The sequence below is a fragment of the Nothobranchius furzeri genome, chromosome 10, assembly GCF_043380555.1.
Source record: "Nothobranchius furzeri strain GRZ-AD chromosome 10, NfurGRZ-RIMD1, whole genome shotgun sequence".
NCBI lineage: Eukaryota > Metazoa > Chordata > Actinopteri > Cyprinodontiformes > Nothobranchiidae > Nothobranchius > Nothobranchius furzeri.
In genome coordinates, this window is record NC_091750.1 from 2935054 (window position 1) to 2951304 (window position 16251).

Sequence of the window (16251 nt, forward strand, 5' to 3'; positions counted from 1 at the left end):
TGATTGGAGTACACTAAAACAAACCTGACCTCTCTAGGATATTCAGAAGCCAAGTTATAAGCCCACAAAGGTGTAACTGGACAACTTCTTTAAAGTGACACCAGGCCCGGTGACCTTTGGGACATGGTTTGACCCCCTATAGGAATGTGTGATCATCATGAAACGTTCAGATCACTTACAACTCAATAGATTCTACCTTCTTGTAACGTTTCAGCCTGATTGGACCTTGTTTTCACACAAATGGACCCAGAATGATGTGAAATTGTGCTTCGTGCAACATAATTCTGGGTGCCATTTGCAAACCATAAGAGCTAATGACTCCATTCCTTTTGGTGGTTGTAGGGGCAGTTGATTGGAGTACACTAAAACAAACCTGATCTCTCTAGGACATTCAGAAGCCAAGTTATAAGCCCACAAATGTGTAACTATACTACTTATTTAAAGTGACACCAGGCCCTGTGACCTTTGGGGAATGGTTTTACCCCCTATAGGAATGTGCTATCATCATGAAACTTTCAGATCACTTACAACTCAATAGATTCTACCTTCTTGTAACGTTTCAGCTTGATTGGACCTTGTTTTCACACAAATGGACCCAGAACGATGTGAAATTGTGCTTCGTGCAACATAATTCTGGGTGCCATTTACAAACCATAAGTGCTAATGACTCCATTCCTTTTTGTGGTTGTAGGGGCTGTTTATTGGAGTACACTAAAACAAACCTGATCTCTCTAGGACATTCAGAAGCCAAGTTATAAGCCCACAAATGTGTAACTGGACTACTTCTTTAAAGTGACACCAGGCCTGGTGACCATTGGGACATGGTTTGACCCCCTATAGGAATGTGCGATCATCATGAAACGTTCAGATCACTTACAACTCAATAGATTCTACCTTCTTGCAACTTTCAGCCTGATTGGACCTTGTTTTCACACAAATGAACCCAGAATGATGTGAAATTGTGCTTCGTGCAACATAATTCTGGGTGCCATTTACAAACCATAAGTCTAATGACTCCTTTCCTTTTTGTGGTTGTAGGGGCTGTTCATTGGAGTACATTAAAACAAACCTGATCTCTCTAGGACATTCAGAAGCCAAGTTATAAGCCCACAAAGGTGTAACTGGACAACTTCTTTAAAGTGACACCAGGCCCGGTGACCTTTGGGACATGGTTTGACCCCCTATAGGAATGTGTGATCATCATGAAACGTTCAGATCACTTACAACTCAATAGATTCTACCTTCTTGTAAGGTTTCAGCCTGATTGGACCTTGTTTTCACACAAATGGACCCAGAATGATGTGAAATTGTGCTTCGTGCAACATAATTCTGGGTGCCATTTACAAACCATAAGAGCTAATGACTCCATTCCTTTTGGTGTTTAGGGGCAGTTGATTGGAGTACACTAAAACAAACCTGATCTCTCTAGGACATTCAGAAGCCAAGTTATAAGCCCACAAATGTGTAACTATACTACTTATTTAAAGTGACACCAGGCCCTGTGACCTTTGGGAAATGGTTTTACCCCCTATAGGAATGTGCTATCATCATGAAACTTTCAGATCACTTACAACTCAATAGATTCTACCTTCTTGTAACGTTTCAGCTTGATTGGACCTTGTTTTCACACAAATGGACCCAGAACGATGTGAAATTGTGCTTCGTGCAACATAATTCTGGGTGCCATTTACAAACCATAAGTGCTAATGACTCCATTCCTTTTTGTGGTTGTAGGGGCTGTTTATTGGAGTACACTAAAACAAACCTGATCTCTCTAGGACATTCAGAAGCCAAGTTATAAGCCCACAAATGTGTAACTGGACTACTTCTTTAAAGTGACACCAGGCCTTGTGACCATTGGGACATGGTTTGACCCCCTATAGGAATGTGCGATCATCATGAAACGTTCAGATCACTTACAACTCAATAGATTCTACCTTCTTGCAACTTTCAGCCTGATTGGACCTTGTTTTCACACAAATGAACCCAGAATGATGTGAAATTGTGCTTCGTGCAACATAATTCTGGGTGCCATTTACAAACCATAAGTCTAATGACTCCTTTCCTTTTTGTGGTTGTAGGGGCTGTTCATTGGAGTACATTAAAACAAACCTGATCTCTCTAGGACATTCAGAAGCCAAGTTATAAGCCCACAAAGGTGTAACTGGACTACTTCTTTAAAGTGACACCAGGCCCGGTTACCTTTGGGACATGGTTTGACCCCCTATAGGAATGTGCGATCATCATGAAACGTTCAGATCACTTACAACTCAATAGATTCTACCTTCTTGTATTGTTTCAGCCTGATTGGACCTTGTTTTCACACAAATGGACCCAGAATGATGTGAAATTGTGCTTCGTGCAACATAATTCTGGGTGCCATTTACAAACCATAAGTGCTAATGACTCCTTTCCTTTTTGTGGTTGTAGGGGCTGTTTATTGGAGTACACTAAAACAAACCTGATCTCTCTAGGACATTCAGAAGCCAAGTTATAAGCCCACAAATGTGTAACTGGACTACTTCTTTAAATTGACACCAGATCCGGTGACCTTTGGGACATGGGTTTGACCCCCTATAGGAATGTGCGATCATCATGAAACGTTCAGATCACTTACAACTCAATAGATTCTACCTTCCTGTAACGTTTCAGCCTGATTGGACCTTGTTTTCACACAAATGAACCCAGAATGATGTGAAATTGTGCTTCGTGCAACATAATTCTGGGTGCCATTTAAAAACCATAAGTGCTAATGACTCCATTCCTTTTTGTGGTTGTAGGGGCTGTTGATTGGAGTACACTAAAGCAAACCTGATCTCTCTAGGACATTCAGAAGCCAAGTTATAAGCCCACAAATGTGTAACTGGACTACTTCTTTAAAGTGACACCAGACCCGGTGACCTTTGGGACATGGTTTGACCCCCTATAGGAATGTGTGATCATCATGAAACGTTCAGATCACTTACAACTCAATAGATTCTACCTTCTTGTAACGTTTCAGCCTGATTGGACCTTGTTTTCACACAAATGGACCCAGAATGATGTGAAATTGTGCTTCGTGCAACATAATTCTGGGTGCCATTTACAAACCATAAGTGCTAATGACTCCATTCCTTTTTGTGGTTGTAGGGGCTGTTGATTGGTGTACACTAAAACAAACCTGATCTCTCTAGGACATTCAGAAGCCAAGTTATAAGCCCACAAATGTGTAACAAGACTACTTCTTTAAATTGACACCAGATCCGGTGACCTTTGGGACATGGTTTGACCCCCTTAGGAATGTGCGATCATCATGAAAAGTTCAGATCACTTACATCTCAATAGATTCTACCTTCTTGTAACGTTTCAGCCTGATTGGACCTTGTTTTCACACAAATGGACCCAGAATGATGTGAAATTGTGCTTCGTGCAACATAATTCTGGGTGCCATTTACAAACCATAAGTGCTAATGACTCCATTCCTTTTTGGGGTAATGGGGGCTGTTAATTGGAGTACTCTAAAACAAACATGACCTCTCTAGGATATTCAGAAGCCAAGTTATAAGCCCACAAATGTGTAACTGGACTACTTCTTTAAAGTGACACCAGGCCAGGTGACCTATGGGACATGGTTTGACCCCCTATAGGAATGTGCGATCATCATGAAACGTTCAGATCACTTACAACTCAATAGATTCTACCTTCTTGTAACATTTCAGCCTGATTGGACCTTGTTTTCACACAAATGAACCCAGAATGATGTGAAATTGTGCTTCGTGCAACATAATTATGGGTGCCATTTACAAACCATAAGTGCTAATGACTCCATTCCTTTTTGTGGTTGTAGGAGCTGTTGATTGGAGTACACTAAAACAAACCTGATCCCTCTAGGACATTCAGAAGCCAAGTTATAAGCCCACAAAGGTGTAACTGGACTACTTCTTTAAAGTGACACCAGGCCTGGTGACCTTTGGGACATGGTTTTACCCCCTATAGGAATGTGCGATCATCATGAAACGTTCAGATCACTTACAACTCAATAGATTCTACCTTCTTGTAACGTTTCAGCCTGATTGGACCTTGTTTTCACACAAATGGACCCAGAATGATGTGAAATTGTGCTTCGTGCAACATAATTCTGGGTGCCATTTACAAACCATAAGTGCTAATGACTCCATTCCTTTTTGTGGTTGTAGGGGCTGTTGATTGGAGTACATTAAAACAAACCTGATCTCTCTAGGACATTCAGAAGCCAAGTTATAAGCCCACAAATGTGTAACTATACTACTTATTTAAAGTGACACCAGGCCCTGTGACCTTTGGGAAATGGTTTTACCCCCTATAGGAATGTGCTATCATCATGAAACTTTCAGATCACTTACAACTCAATAGATTCTACCTTCTTGTAACGTTTCAGCTTGATTGGACCTTGTTTTCACACAAATGGACCCAGAACGATGTGAAATTGTGCTTCGTGCAACATAATTCTGGGTGCCATTTACAAACCATAAGTGCTAATGACTCCATTCCTTTTTGTGGTTGTAGGGGCTGTTTATTGGAGTACACTAAAACAAACCTGATCTCTCTAGGACATTCAGAAGCCAAGTTATAAGCCCACAAATGTGTAACTGGACTACTTCTTTAAAGTGACACCAGGCCTTGTGACCATTGGGACATGGTTTGACCCCCTATAGGAATGTGCGATCATCATGAAACGTTCAGATCACTTACAACTCAATAGATTCTACCTTCTTGCAACTTTCAGCCTGATTGGACCTTGTTTTCACACAAATGAACCCAGAATGATGTGAAATTGTGCTTCGTGCAACATAATTCTGGGTGCCATTTACAAACCATAAGTCTAATGACTCCTTTCCTTTTTGTGGTTGTAGGGGCTGTTCATTGGAGTACATTAAAACAAACCTGATCTCTCTAGGACATTCAGAAGCCAAGTTATAAGCCCACAAAGGTGTAACTGGACTACTTCTTTAAAGTGACACCAGGCCCGGTTACCTTTGGGACATGGTTTGACCCCCTATAGGAATGTGCGATCATCATGAAACGTTCAGATCACTTACAACTCAATAGATTCTACCTTCTTGTATTGTTTCAGCCTGATTGGACCTTGTTTTCACACAAATGGACCCAGAATGATGTGAAATTGTGCTTCGTGCAACATAATTCTGGGTGCCATTTACAAACCATAAGTGCTAATGACTCCTTTCCTTTTTGTGGTTGTAGGGGCTGTTTATTGGAGTACACTAAAACAAACCTGATCTCTCTAGGACATTCAGAAGCCAAGTTATAAGCCCACAAATGTGTAACTGGACTACTTCTTTAAATTGACACCAGATCCGGTGACCTTTGGGACATGGGTTTGACCCCCTATAGGAATGTGCGATCATCATGAAACGTTCAGATCACTTACAACTCAATAGATTCTACCTTCCTGTAACGTTTCAGCCTGATTGGACCTTGTTTTCACACAAATGAACCCAGAATGATGTGAAATTGTGCTTCGTGCAACATAATTCTGGGTGCCATTTAAAAACCATAAGTGCTAATGACTCCATTCCTTTTTGTGGTTGTAGGGGCTGTTGATTGGAGTACACTAAAGCAAACCTGATCTCTCTAGGACATTCAGAAGCCAAGTTATAAGCCCACAAATGTGTAACTGGACTACTTCTTTAAAGTGACACCAGACCCGGTGACCTTTGGGACATGGTTTGACCCCCTATAGGAATGTGTGATCATCATGAAACGTTCAGATCACTTACAACTCAATAGATTCTACCTTCTTGTAACGTTTCAGCCTGATTGGACCTTGTTTTCACACAAATGGACCCAGAATGATGTGAAATTGTGCTTCGTGCAACATAATTCTGGGTGCCATTTACAAACCATAAGTGCTAATGACTCCATTCCTTTTTGTGGTTGTAGGGGCTGTTGATTGGTGTACACTAAAACAAACCTGATCTCTCTAGGACATTCAGAAGCCAAGTTATAAGCCCACAAATGTGTAACAAGACTACTTCTTTAAATTGACACCAGATCCGGTGACCTTTGGGACATGGTTTGACCCCCTTAGGAATGTGCGATCATCATGAAAAGTTCAGATCACTTACATCTCAATAGATTCTACCTTCTTGTAACGTTTCAGCCTGATTGGACCTTGTTTTCACACAAATGGACCCAGAATGATGTGAAATTGTGCTTCGTGCAACATAATTCTGGGTGCCATTTACAAACCATAAGTGCTAATGACTCCATTCCTTTTTGGGGTAATGGGGGCTGTTAATTGGAGTACTCTAAAACAAACATGACCTCTCTAGGATATTCAGAAGCCAAGTTATAAGCCCACAAATGTGTAACTGGACTACTTCTTTAAAGTGACACCAGGCCAGGTGACCTATGGGACATGGTTTGACCCCCTATAGGAATGTGCGATCATCATGAAACGTTCAGATCACTTACAACTCAATAGATTCTACCTTCTTGTAACATTTCAGCCTGATTGGACCTTGTTTTCACACAAATGAACCCAGAATGATGTGAAATTGTGCTTCGTGCAACATAATTATGGGTGCCATTTACAAACCATAAGTGCTAATGACTCCATTCCTTTTTGTGGTTGTAGGAGCTGTTGATTGGAGTACACTAAAACAAACCTGATCCCTCTAGGACATTCAGAAGCCAAGTTATAAGCCCACAAAGGTGTAACTGGACTACTTCTTTAAAGTGACACCAGGCCTGGTGACCTTTGGGACATGGTTTTACCCCCTATAGGAATGTGCGATCATCATGAAACGTTCAGATCACTTACAACTCAATAGATTCTACCTTCTTGTAACGTTTCAGCCTGATTGGACCTTGTTTTCACACAAATGGACCCAGAATGATGTGAAATTGTGCTTCGTGCAACATAATTCTGGGTGCCATTTACAAACCATAAGTGCTAATGACTCCATTCCTTTTTGTGGTTGTAGGGGCTGTTGATTGGAGTACATTAAAACAAACCTGATCTCTCTAGGACATTCAGAAGCCAAGTTATAAGCCCACAAAGGTGTAACTGGACTACTTATTTAAAGTGACACCAGGCCCGGTGACCTTTGGGACATGGTTTGACCCCCTATAGGAATGTGCGATCATCATGAAACATTCAGATCACTTACAACTTAATAGATTCTACCTTCTTGTAACGTTTCAGCCTGATTGGACCTTGTTTTCACACAAATGGACCCAGAATGATGTGAAATTGTGCTTCGTGCATCATAATTCTGGGTGCCATTTAAAAACCATAAGTGCTAATGACTGCATTCCTTTTTGGGGTAATGGGGGCTGTTAATTGGAGTACTCTAAAACAAACCTGACCTCTCTAGGATATTCAGAAGCCAAATGTAACTGGACTACTTCTTTAAAGTGACACCAGGCCCGGTGACCTTTGGGACATGGTTTGACCCCCTATAGGAATGTGCGATCATCATGAAACGTTCAGATCACTTACAACTCAATAGATTCTACCTTCTTGTAACGTTTCAGCCTGATTGGACCTTGTTTTCACACAAATGGACCCAGAATGATGTGAAATTGTGCTTCGTGCAACATAATTCTGGGTGACATTTACAAACCATAAGTGCTAATGACTCCATTCCTTTTTGTGGTTGTAGGGGCTGATGATTGGAGTACACTAAAACAAACCTGATCCCTCTAGGACATTCAGAAGCCAAGTTATAAGCCCACAAATGTGTCACTGGACTACTTCTTTAAAGTGACACCAGGCCTGGTGACCTTTGGGACATTTTTTTTACCCCCTAAGGAATGTGCGATCATCATGAAAAGTTCAGATCACTTACAACTCAATAGATTCTACCTTCTTGTAACGTTTCAGCCTGATTGGACCTTGTTTTCACACAAATGGACCCAGAATGATGTGAAATTGTGCTTCGTGCAACATAATTCTGGGTGCCATTTACAAACCATAAGTGCTAATGACTCCATTCCTTTTTGGGGTAATGGGGGCTGTTAATTGGAGTACTCTAAAACAAACATGACCTCTCTAGGATATTCAGAAGCCAAGTTATAAGCCCACAAATGTGTAACTGGACTACTTCTTTAAAGTGACACCAGGCCAGGTGACCTATGGGACATGGTTTGACCCCCTATAGGAATGTGCGATCATCATGAAACGTTCAGATCACTTACAACTCAATAGATTCTACCTTCTTGTAACATTTCAGCCTGATTGGACCTTGTTTTCACACAAATGAACCCAGAATGATGTGAAATTGTGCTTCGTGCAACATAATTATGGGTGCCATTTACAAACCATAAGTGCTAATGACTCCATTCCTTTTTGTGGTTGTAGGAGCTGTTGATTGGAGTACACTAAAACAAACCTGATCCCTCTAGGACATTCAGAAGCCAAGTTATAAGCCCACAAAGGTGTAACTGGACTACTTCTTTAAAGTGACACCAGGCCTGGTGACCTTTGGGACATGGTTTTACCCCCTATAGGAATGTGCGATCATCATGAAACGTTCAGATCACTTACAACTCAATAGATTCTACCTTCTTGTAACGTTTCAGCCTGATTGGACCTTGTTTTCACACAAATGGACCCAGAATGATGTGAAATTGTGCTTCGTGCAACATAATTCTGGGTGCCAATTACAAACCATAAGTGCTAATGACTCCATTCCTTTTTGTGGTTGTAGGGGCTGTTGATTGGAGTACATTAAAACAAACCTGATCTCTCTAGGACATTCAGAAGCCAAGTTATGAGCCCACAAAGGTGTAACTGGACTACTTCTTTAAAGTGACACCAGGCACGGTGACCTTTGGGACATGGTTTGACCCCCTATAGGAATGTGCGATCATCATGAAACGTTCAGATCACTTACAACTCAATAGATTCTACCTTCTAGTAACGTTTCAGCCTGATTGGACCTTGTTTTCACACAAATGAACCCAGAATGATGTGAAATTGTGCTTCGTGCAACATAATTCTGGGTGCCATTTAAAAACCATAAGAGCTAATGACTCCATTCCTATTTGTGGTTGTAGGGGCTGTTGATTGGAGTACACTAAAACAAACCTGATCTCTCTAGGACATTCAGAAGCCAAGTTATAAGCCCACAAATGTGTAACTGGACTACTTCTTTAAATTGACACCAGATCCGGTGACCTTTGGGACATGGTTTGACCCCCTTAGGAAAGTGCTATCATCATGAAACGTTCAGATCACTTACAACTCAATAGATTCTACCTTCCTGTAACGTTTCTGCCTGATTGGACCTTGTTTTCACACAAATGAACCCAGAATGATGTGAAATTGTGCTTCGTGCAACATAATTCTGGGTGCCATTTAAAAACCATAAGTGCTAATGACTCCATTCCTTTTTGGGGTAATGGGGCTGTTAATTGGAGTACTCTAAAACAAACCTGACCTCTCTAGGATATTCAGAAGCCAAGTTATAAGCCCACAAATGTGTAACTGGACTACTTCTTTAAAGTGACACCAGGCCCGGTGACCTTTGGGACATGGTTTGACCCCCTATAGGAATGTGCGATCATCATGAAACGTTCAGATCACTTACAACTCAATAGATTCTACCTTCTTGTAACATTTCAGCCTGATTGGACCTTGTTTTCACACAAATTGACCCAGAGATGTGAAATTGTGCTTCGTGCAACATAATTCTGGGTGCCATTTACAAACCATAAGTGCTAATGACTCCATTCCTTTTTGTGGTTGTAGGGGCTGTTGATTGGAGTACACTAAAACAAACCTGATCTCTCTAGGACATTCAGAAGCCAAGTTATAAGCCCACAAATGTGTAACTGGACTACTTCTTTAAAGTTACACCAGGCCTGGTGACCTTTGGGACATGGTTTTACCCCCTATAGGAATGTGCGATCATCATGAAACGTTCAGATCACTTTCAACTCAATAGATTCTACCTTCTTGTAACGTTTCAGCCTGATTGGACCTTGTTTTCACACAAATGGACCCAGAATGATGTGAAATTGTGCTTCGTGCAACATAATTCTGGGTGCCATTTACAAACCATAAGTGCTAATGACTCCATTCCTTTTTGTGGTTGTAGGGGCTGTTGATTGGAGTACACTAAAACAAACCTGATCTCTCTAGGACATTCAGAAGCCAAGTTATAAGCCCACAAAGGTGTTACTGGACTACTTCTTTAAAGTGACACCAGGCCCGGTGACCTTTGGGACATGGTTTGACCCCCTATAGGAATGTGCGATCATCATGAAACGTTCAGATCACTTACAACTCAATAGATTCTACCTTCTAGTAACGTTTCAGCCTGATTGGACCTTGTTTTCACACAAATGAACCCAGAATGATGTGAAATTGTGCTTCGTGCAACATAATTCTGGGTGCCATTTAAAAACCATAAGAGCTAATGACTCCATTCCTATTTGTGGTTGTAGGGGCTGTTGATTGGAGTACACTAAAACAAACCTGATCTCTCTAGGACATTCAGAAGCCAAGTTATAAGCCCACAAATGTGTAACTGGACTACTTCTTTAAATTGACACCAGATCCGGTGACCTTTGGGACATGGTTTGACCCCCTTAGGAAAGTGCTATCATCATGAAACGTTCAGATCACTTACAACTCAATAGATTCTACCTTCCTGTAACGTTTCTGCCTGATTGGACCTTGTTTTCACACAAATGAACCCAGAATGATGTGAAATTGTGCTTCGTGCAACATAATTCTGGGTGCCATTTAAAAACCATAAGTGCTAATGACTCCATTCCTTTTGGGGGTAATGGGGGCTGTTAATTGGAGTACTCTAAAACAAACCTGACCTCTCTAGGATATTCAGAAGCCAAGTTATAAGCCCACAAATGTGTAACTGGACTACTTCTTTAAAGTGACCCCAGGCCCGGTGACTTTTGGGACATGGTTTGACCCCCTATAGGAATGTGCGATCATCATGAAACGTTCAGATCACTTACAACTCAATAGATTCTACCTTCTTGTAACATTTCAGCCTGATTGGACCTTGTTTTCACACAAATTGACCCAGAAATGTGAAATTGTGCTTCGTGCAACATAATTCTGGGTGCCATTTACGAACCATAAGTGCTAATGACTCCATTCCTTTTTGTGGTTGTAGGGGCTGTTGATTGGAGTACACTAAAACAAACCTGATCTCTCTAGGACATTCAGAAGCCTAGTTATAAGCCCACAAATGTGTAACTGGACTACTTCTTTAAAGTTACACCAGGCCTGGTGACCTTTGGGACATGGTTTTACCCCCTATAGGAATGTGCGATCATCATGAAACGTTCAGATCACCTACAACTCAATAGATTCTACCTTCTTGTAACGTTTCAGCCTGATTGGACCTTGTTTTCACACAAATGGACCCAGAATGATGTGAAATTGTGCTTCGTGCAACATAATTCTGGGTGCCATTTACAAACCATAAGTGCTAATGACTCCATTCCTTTTTGTGGTTGTAGGGGCTGTTGATTGGAGTACACTAAAACAAACCTGATCTCTCTAGGACATTCAGAAGCCAAGTTATAAGCCCACAAAGGTGTAACTGGACTACTTCTTTAAATTGACACCAGATCCGGTGACCTTTGGGACATGGTTTGACCCCCTTAGGAAAGTGCAATATTTATGAAACGTTCAGATCACTTACAACTCAATAGATTCTACCTTCCTGTAACGTTTCAGCCTGATTGGACCTTGTTTTCACACAAATGAACCCAGAATGATGTGAAATTGTGCTTCGTGCAACATAATTCTGGGTGCCATTTAAAAACTATAAGTGCTAATGACTCCATTCCTTTTTGTGGTTGTAGGGGCTGTTGATTGGAGTACACTAAAACAAACCTGATCTCTCTAGGACATTCAGAAGCCAAGTTATAAGCCCACAAATGTGTAACTGGACTACTTCTTTAAATTGACACCAGATCCGGTGACCTTTGGGACATGGTTTGACCCCCTATAGGAATGTGTGATCATCATGAAACATTCAGATCACTTACAACTCAATAGATTCTACCTTCTTGTAACGTTTCAGCCTGATTGGACCTTGTTTTCACACAAATGGACCCAGAATGATGTGAAATTGTGCTTCGTGCAACATAATTCTGGGTGCCATTTAAAAACCATAAGTGCTAATGACTCCATTCCTTTTTGGGCTAATGGGGGCTGTTAATTGGAGTACTCTAAAACAAACCTGATCTCTCTAGGATATTCAGAAGCCAAATGTAACTGGACTACTTCTTTAAAGTGACACCAGGCCCGGTGACCTTTGGGACATGGTTTGACCCACTATAGGAATGTGTGATCATCATGAAACGTTCAGATCACTTACAACTCAATAGATTCTACCTTCTTGTAACGTTTCAGCCTGATTGGACCTTGTTTTCACACAAATGGACCCAGAATGATGTGAAATTGTGCTTCGTGCAACATAATTCTAGGTGCCATTTAAAAACCATAAGTGCTAATGACTCCATTCCTTTTTGTGGTTGTAGGGGCTGTTGATTGGAGTACACTAAAACAAACCTGATCTCTCTAAGACATTCAGAAGCCAAGTTATAAGCCCACAAATGTGTAACTGGACTACTTCTTTAAATTGACACCAGATCCGGTGACATTTGGGACATGGTTTGACCCCCTTAGGAAAGTCCAATATTCATGAAACGTTCAGATCACTTACAACTCAATAGATTCTACCTTCCTGTAATGTTTCAGCCTGATTGGACCTTGTTTTCACACAAATGAACCCAGAATGATGTGAAATTGTGCTTCGTGCAACATAATTCTGGGTGCTATTTAAAAACTATAAGTGCTAATGACTCCATTCCTTTTTGTCGTTGTAGGGGCTGTTGATTGGAGTACACTAAAACAAACCTGATCTCTCTAGGACATTCAGAAGCCAAGTTATAAGCCCACAAATGTGTAACTGGACTACTTCTTTAAATTGACACCAGATCCGGTGACCTTTGGGACATGGTTTGACCCCTTATAGGAATGTGCGATCATCATGAAACATTCAGATCACTTACAACTCAATAGATTCTACCTTCTTGTAACGTTTCAGCCTGATTGGACCTTGTTTTCACACAAATGGACCCAGAATGATGTGAAATTGTGCATCGTGCAACATAATTCTGGGTGCCATTTACAAACCATAAGTGCTAATGACTCCATTCCTTTTTGTGGTTGTAGGGGCTGTTGATTGGAGTACACTAAAACAAATCTGATCTCTCTAGGACATTCAGATGCCAAGTTATAAGCCCACAAATGTGTAACTGGACTACTTCTTTAAAGTGACACCAGGCCTGGTGACCTTTGGGACATAGTTTTACCCCCTTAGGAATGTGCGATCATCATGAAACATTCAGATCACTTACAACTCAATAGATTGTACCTTCTTGTAACGTTTCAGCCTGATTGGACCTTGTTTTCACACAAATGGACCCAGAATGATGTGAAATTGTGCTTCGTGCAACATAATTCTGGGTGCCATTTACAAACCATAAGTGCTAATGACTCCATTCCTTTTTGTGGTTGTAGGGGCTGATGATTGGAGTACACTAAAACAAACCTGATCTCTCTAGGACATTCAGAAGCCAAGTTATAAGCCCACAAATGTGTCACTGGACTACTTCTTTAAAGTGACACCCTGCCTGGTGACCTTTGGGACATGGTTTTACCCCCTAAGGAATGTGCGATCATCATGAAAAGTTCAGATCACTTACAACTCAATAGATTCTACCTTCTTGTAACGTTTCAGCCTGATTGGACCTTGTTTTCACACAAATGGACCCAGAATGATGTGAAATTGTGCTTCGTGCAACATAATTCTGGGTGCCATTTACAAACCATAAGTGCTAATGACTCCATTCCTTTTTGGGGTAATGGGGGCTGTTAATTGGAGTACTCTAAAACAAACATGACCTCTCTAGGATATTCAGAAGCCAAGTTATAAGCCCACAAATGTGTAACTGGACTACTTCTTTAAAGTGACACCAGGCCCGGTGACCTATGGGACATGGTTTGACCCCCTATAGGAATGTGCGATCATCATGAAACGTTTAGATCACTTACAACTCAATAGATTCTACCCTCTTGTAACGTTTCAGCCTGATTGGACCTTGTTTTCACACAAATTGACCCAGAAATGTGAAATTGTGCTTCGTGCAACATAATTCTGGGTGCCATTTACAAACCATGAGTGCTAATGACTCCATTCCTTTTTGTGGTTGTAGGGGCTGTTGATTGGAGTACACTAAAACAAACCTGATCTCTCTAGGACATTCAGAAGCCAAGTTATAAGCCCACAAATGTGTAACTGGACTACTTCTTTAAAGTGACACCAGGCCTGGGACCTTTGGGACATGGTTTTACCCCCTATAGGAATGTGCGATCATCATGAAACGTTCAGATCACTTACAACTCAATAGATTCTACCTTCTTGTAACGTTTCAGCCTGATTGGACCTTGTTTTCACACAAATGAACCCAGAATGATGTGAAATTGTGCTTCGTGCAACATAATTATGGGTGCCATTTACAAACCATAAGTGCTAATGACTCCATTCCTTTTTGTGGTTGTAGGAGCTGTTTATTGGAGTACACTAAAACAAACCTGATCCCTCTAGGACATTCAGAAGCCAAGTTATAAGCCCACAAATGTGTAACTGGACTACTTCTTTAAAGTGACACCAGGCCTGGTGACCTTTGGGACATGGTTTTACCCCCTATAGGAATGTGCGATCATCATGAAACGTTCAGATCACTTACAACTCAATAGATTCTACCTTCTTGTAACGTTTCAGCCTGATTGGACCTTGTTTTCACACAAATGGACCCAGAATGATGTGAAATTGTGCTTCGTGCAACATAATTCTGGGTGCCATTTACAAACCATAAGTGCTAATGACTCCATTCCTTTTTGTGGTTGTAGGGGCTGTTGATTGGATTACATTAAAACAAACCTGATCTCTCTAGGACATTCAGAAGCCAAATTATAAGCCCACAAATGTGTAACTGGACTACTTCTTTAAAGTGACACCAGGCCCGGTGACCTTTGGGACATGGTTTGACCCCCTATAGGAATGTGCGATCATCATGAAACGTTCAGATCACTTACAACTCAATAGATTCTACCTTCTTGTAACGTTTCAGCCTGATTGGACCTTGTTTTCACACAAATGAACCCATAATGATGTGAAATTGTGCTTCGTGCAACATAATTTTGGGTGCCATTTAAAAACCATAAGAGCTAATGACCCCTTTCCTATTTGTGGTTGTAGGGGCTGTTGATTGGAGTACACTAAAACAAACCTGATCTCTCTAGGACATTCAGAAGCCAAGTTATAAGCCCACAAATGTGTAACTGGACTACTTCTTTAAATTGACACCAGATCCGGTGACCTTTGGGACATGGTTTGACCCCCTTAGGAAAGTGCTATCACTATGAAACGTTCAGATCACTTACAACTCAATAGATTCTACCTTCCTGTAACGTTTCTGCCTGATTGGACCTTGTTTTCACACAAATGAACCCAGAATGATGTGAAATTGTGCTTCGTGCAACATAATTCTGGGTGCCATTTAAAAACCATAAGTGCTAATGACTCCATTCCTTTTTGGGGTAATGGGGGCTGTTAATTGGAGTACTCTAAAACAAACCTGACCTCTCTAGGATATTCAGAAGCCAAGTTATAAGCCCACAAATGTGTAACTGGACTACTTCTTTAAAGTGACACCAGGCCCGGTGACCTTTGGGACATGGTTTGACCCCCTATAGGAATGTGCGATCATCATGAAACGTTCAGATCACTTACAACTCAATAGATTCTACCTTCTTGTAACGTTTCAGCCTGATTGGACCTTGTTTTCACACAAATGGACCCAGAATGATGTGAAATTGTGCTTCGTGCAACATAATTCTGGGTGCCATTTACAAACCATAAGTGCTAATGACTCCATTCCTTTTTGTGGTTGTAGGGGCTGTTGATTGGAGTACACTAAAACAAACCTGATCTCTCTAGGACATTCAGAAGCCAAGTTATAAGCCCACAAAGGTGTAACTGGACTACTACTTTAAATTGACACCAGATCCGGTGACCTTTGGGACATGGTTTGACCCCCTTAGGAAAGTGCAATATTCATGAAACGTTCAGATCACTTACAACTCAATAGATTCTACCTTCCTGTAACGTTTCAGCCTGATTGGACCTTGTTTTCACACAAATGAACCCAGAATGA